Consider the following 5,623-nt stretch of genomic DNA (forward strand, 5'->3'; position numbering starts at 1 on the left):
TATCCAGAGAGAGAGAGAGTAAAATATCCAGAGAGAGAGAGAGTAAAATATCCAGAGAGAGAGAGAGTAAAATATCCAGAGAGAGAGAGAGTAAAATATCCAGAGAGAGAGAGTAAAATATCCAGAGAGAGAGAGTAAAATATCCAGAGAGAGAGAGTAAAATATCCAGAGAGAGAGAGAGTAAAATATCCAGAGAGAGAGAGAGAGTAAAATATCCAGAGAGAGAGAGAGTAAAATATCCAGAGAGAGAGAGAGTAAAATATCCAGAGAGAGAGAGAGTAAAATATCCAGAGAGAGAGAGTAAAATATCCAGAGAGAGAGAGAGTAAAATATCCAGAGAGAGAGAGTAAAATATCCAGAGAGAGAGAGTAAAATATCCAGAGAGAGAGAGAGTAAAATATCCAGAGAGAGAGAGTAAAATATCCAGAGAGAGAGAGTAAAATATCCAGAGAGAGAGAGAGAGTAAAATATCCAGAGAGAGAGAGTAAAATATCCAGAGAGAGAGAGAGTAAAATATCCAGAGAGAGAGAGAGTAAAATATCCAGAGAGAGAGAGTAAAATATCCAGAGAGAGAGAGTAAAATATCCAGAGAGAGAGAGAGAGTAAAATATCCAGAGAGAGAGAGAGTAAAATATCCAGAGAGAGAGAGTAAAATATCCAGAGAGAGAGAGAGAGTAAAATATCCAGAGAGAGAGAGAGAGTAAAATATCCAGAGAGAGAGAGTAAAATATCCAGAGAGAGAGAGAGTAAAATATCCAGAGAGAGAGAGAGTAAAATATCCAGAGAGAGAGAGAGTAAAATATCCAGAGAGAGAGAGTAAAATATCCAGAGAGAGAGAGAGAGTAAAATATCCAGAGAGAGAGAGAGTAAAATATCCAGAGAGAGAGAGAGTAAAATATCCAGAGAGAGAGAGAGTAAAATATCCAGAGAGAGAGAGAGTAAAATATCCAGAGAGAGAGAGTAAAATATCCAGAGAGAGAGAGAGTAAAATATCCAGAGAGAGAGAGTAAAATATCCAGAGAGAGAGAGTAAAATATCCAGAGAGAGAGAGAGTAAAATATCCAGAGAGAGAGAGAGTAAAATATCCAGAGAGAGAGAGTAAAATATCCAGAGAGAGAGAGAGTAAAATATCCAGAGAGAGAGAGAGAGTAAAATATCCAGAGAGAGAGAGTAAAATATCCAGAGAGAGAGAGAGTAAAATATCCAGAGAGAGAGAGAGTAAAATATCCAGAGAGAGAGAGAGTAAAATATCCAGAGAGAGAGAGAGTAAAATATCCAGAGAGAGAGAGTAAAATATCCAGAGAGAGAGAGAGTAAAATATCCAGAGAGAGAGAGTAAAATATCCAGAGAGAGAGAGAGTAAAATATCCAGAGAGAGAGAGTAAAATATCCAGAGAGAGAGAGTAAAATATCCAGAGAGAGAGAGAGTAAAATATCCAGAGAGAGAGAGTAAAATATCCAGAGAGAGAGAGAGAGTAAAATATCCAGAGAGAGAGAGAGTAAAATATCCAGAGAGAGAGAGTAAAATATCCAGAGAGAGAGAGAGAGTAAAATATCCAGAGAGAGAGAGAGAGTAAAATATCCAGAGAGAGAGAGTAAAATATCCAGAGAGAGAGAGAGTAAAATATCCAGAGAGAGAGAGAGTAAAATATCCAGAGAGAGAGAGAGTAAAATATCCAGAGAGAGAGAGAGTAAAATATCCAGAGAGAGAGAGAGTAAAATATCCAGAGAGAGAGAGAGTAAAATATCCAGAGAGAGAGAGTAAAATATCCAGAGAGAGAGAGTAAAATATCCAGAGAGAGAGAGAGTAAAATATCCAGAGAGAGAGAGAGTAAAATATCCAGAGAGAGAGAGAGTAAAATATCCAGAGAGAGAGAGTAAAATATCCAGAGAGAGAGAGAGTAAAATATCCAGAGAGAGAGAGAGTAAAATATCCAGAGAGAGAGAGAGTAAAATATCCAGAGAGAGAGAGAGTAAAATATCCAGAGAGAGAGAGAGTAAAATATCCAGAGAGAGAGAGAGTAAAATATCCAGAGAGAGAGAGTAAAATATCCAGAGAGAGAGAGAGTAAAATATCCAGAGAGAGAGAGAGTAAAATATCCAGAGAGAGAGAGAGTAAAATATCCAGAGAGAGAGAGTAAAATATCCAGAGAGAGAGAGTAAAATATCCAGAGAGAGAGAGTGAGTAAAATATCCAGAGAGAGAGAGAGAGTAAAATATCCAGAGAGAGAGAGTAAAATATCCAGAGAGAGAGAGAGTAAAATATCCAGAGAGAGAGAGAGTAAAATATCCAGAGAGAGAGAGTAAAATATCCAGAGGAGAGAGAGTAAAATATCAGAGAGAGAGAGAGTAAAATATCCAGAGAGAGAGAGTAAAATATCCAGAGAGAGAGAGTAAAATATCCAGAGAGAGAGAGAGTAAAATATCCAGAGAGAGAGAGAGTAAAATATCCAGAGAGAGAGAGTAAAATATCCAGAGAGAGAGAGAGTAAAATATCCAGAGAGAGAGAGAGAGTAAAATATCCAGAGAGAGAGAGAGTAAAATATCCAGAGAGAGAGAGTAAAATATCCAGAGAGAGAGAGAGTAAAATATCCAGAGAGAGAGTAAAATATCCAGAGAGAGAGAGAGTAAAATATCCAGAGAGAGAGAGAGTAAAATATCCAGAGAGAGAGAGAGTAAAATATCCAGAGAGAGAGAGTAAAATATCCAGAGAGAGAGTGAGTAAAATATCCAGAGAGAGAGAGAGTAAAATATCCAGAGAGAGAGAGAGTAAAATATCCAGAGAGAGAGAGTAAAATATCCAGAGAGAGAGAGAGTAAAATATCCAGAGAGAGAGAGTAAAATATCCAGAGAGAGAGAGTAAAATATCCAGAGAGAGAGAGAGTAAAATATCCAGAGAGAGAGAGTAAAATATCCAGAGAGAGAGAGTAAAATATCCAGAGAGAGAGAGTAAAATATCCAGAGAGAGAGAGAGAGTAAAATATCCAGAGAGAGAGAGAGAGTAAAATATCCAGAGAGAGAGAGAGTAAAATATCCAGAGAGAGAGAGTAAAATATCCAGAGAGAGAGAGAGAGTAAAATATCCAGAGAGAGAGAGAGAGTAAAATATCCAGAGAGAGAGAGAGTAAAATATCCAGAGAGAGAGAGTAAATATCCAGAGAGAGAGAGTAAAATATCCAGAGAGAGAGAAGTAAAATATCCAGAGAGAGAGAGTAATATATCCAGAGAGAGAGAGAGTAAAATATCCAGAGAGAGAGAGAGTAAAATATCCAGAGAGAGAGAGTAAAATATCCAGAGAGAGAGAGTAAAATATCCAGAGAGAGAGTGAGTAAAATATCCAGAGAGAGAGAGTAAAATATCCAGAGAGAGAGAGAGTAAAATATCCAGAGAGAGAGAGAGAGTAAAATATCCAGAGAGAGAGAGTAAAATATCCAAGAGAGAGAGAGAGTAAAATATCCAGAGAGAGAGAGAGAGTAAAATATCCAGAGAGAGAGAGTAAAATATCCAGAGAGAGAGAGAGAGTAAAATATCCAGAGAGAGAGAGAGAGTAAAATATCCAGAGAGAGAGAGTAAAATATCCAGAGAGAGAGAGTAAAATATCCAGAGAGAGAGTGAGTAAAATATCCAGAGAGAGAGAGTAAAATATCCAGAGAGAGAGAGAGTAAAATATCCAGAGAGAGAGAGAGTAAAATATCCAGAGAGAGAGAGTAAAATATCCAGAGAGAGAGAGAGAGTAAAATATCCAGAGAGAGAGAGAGAGTAAAATATCCAGAGAGAGAGAGAGTAAAATATCCAGAGAGAGAGAGAGTAAAATATCCAGAGAGAGAGAGTAAAATATCCAGAGAGAGAGAGTAAAATATCCAGAGAGAGAGAGAGTAAAATATCCAGAGAGAGAGAGAGAGTAAAATATCCAGAGAGAGAGAGAGAGTAAAATATCCAGAGAGAGAGAGAGTAAAATATCCAGAGAGAGAGAGAGTAAAATATCCAGAGAGAGAGAGAGTAAAATATCCAGAGAGAGAGAGTAAAATATCCAGAGAGAGAGAGAGTAAAATATACCAGAGAGAGAGAGAGAGTAAAATATCCAGAGAGAGAGAGTAAAATATCAGAGAGAGAGAGTAAAATATCCAGAGAGAGAGAGAGAGTAAAATATCCAGAGAGAGAGAGAGAGTAAAATATCCAGAGAGAGAGAGTAAAATATCCGAGAGAGAGAGAGAGTAAAATATCCAGAGAGAGAGAGTAAAATATCCAGAGAGAGAGAGAGAGTAAAATATCCAGAGAGAGAGAGAGTAAATATCCAGAGAGAGAGAGAGTAAAATATCCAGAGAGAGAGAGAGTAAAATATCCAGAGAGAGAGAGAGAGTAAAATATCCAGAGAGAGAGAGAGAGTAAAATATCCAGAGAGAGAGAGAGTAAAATATCCAGAGAGAGAGAAAGTAAAATATCCAGAGAGAGAGAGAGAGTAAAATATCCAGAGAGAGAGAGAGAGTAAAATACCAGAGAGAGAGTAAAATATCCAGAGAGAGAGAGTAAAATATCCAGAGAGAGAGAGAGTAAAATATCCAGAGAGAGAGAGTAAAATATCCCAGAGAGAGAGAGAGTAAAATATCCAGAGAGAGAGAGTAAAATATCCAGAGAGAGAGAGAGTAAAATATCCAGAGAGAGAGAGAGAGTAAAATATCCAGAGAGAGAGAGTAAAATATCCAGAGAGAGAGAGAGTAAAATATCCAGAGAGAGAGAGTAAAATATCCAGAGAGAGAGAGTAAAATATCCAGAGAGAGAGAGAGTAAAATATCCAGAGAGAGAGAGTAAAATATCCAGAGAGAGAGAGAGAGTAAAATATCCAGAGAGAGAGAGTAAAATATCCAGAGAGAGAGAGAGAGTAAAATATCCAGAGAGAGAGAAAGTAAAATATCAGAGAGAGAGAGAGAGTAAAATATCCAGAGAGAGAGAGTAAAATATCCAGAGAGAGAGAGTAAAATATCCAGAGAGAGAGAGTAAAATATCCAGAGAGAGAGAGTAAAATATCAGAGGAGAGAGAGAGTAAAATATCCAGAGAGAGAGAGTAAAATATCCAGAGAGAGAGAGAGTAAAATATCCAGAGAGAGAGAGAGAGTAAAATATCCAGAGAGAGAGAGTAAAATATCCAGAGAGAGAGAGAGTAAAATATCCAGAGAGAGAGAGAGTAAAATATCCAGAGAGAGAGAGAGAGTAAATTATCCAGAGAGAGAGAGAGTAAAATATCCAGAGAGAGAGAGAGTAAAATATCCAGAGAGAGAGAAAGTAAATATCCAGAGAGAGAGAGAGTAAAATATCCAGAGAGAGAGAGTAAATATCCAGAGAGTAGAGAGTAAAATATCCAGAGAGAGAGAGAGTAAATTATCCAGAGAGAGAGAGTAAAATATCCAGAGAGAGAGAGAGAGTAAAATATCCAGAGAGAGAGAGAGAGTAAAATATCCAGAGAGAGAGAGAGTAAAATATCCAGAGAGAGAGAGTAAAATATCCAGAGAGAGAGAGAGAGTAAAATATCCAGAGAGAGAGTATTCCAGAGAGAGAGAGAGTAAAATATCCAGAGAGAGAGAGAGTAAAATATCCAGAGAGAGAGAGTAAAATATCCAGAGAGAGAGA

The sequence above is a fragment of the Scyliorhinus torazame genome, chromosome 23, assembly GCF_047496885.1.
Source record: "Scyliorhinus torazame isolate Kashiwa2021f chromosome 23, sScyTor2.1, whole genome shotgun sequence".
Classification (NCBI taxonomy): Eukaryota; Metazoa; Chordata; class Chondrichthyes; order Carcharhiniformes; family Scyliorhinidae; genus Scyliorhinus; species Scyliorhinus torazame.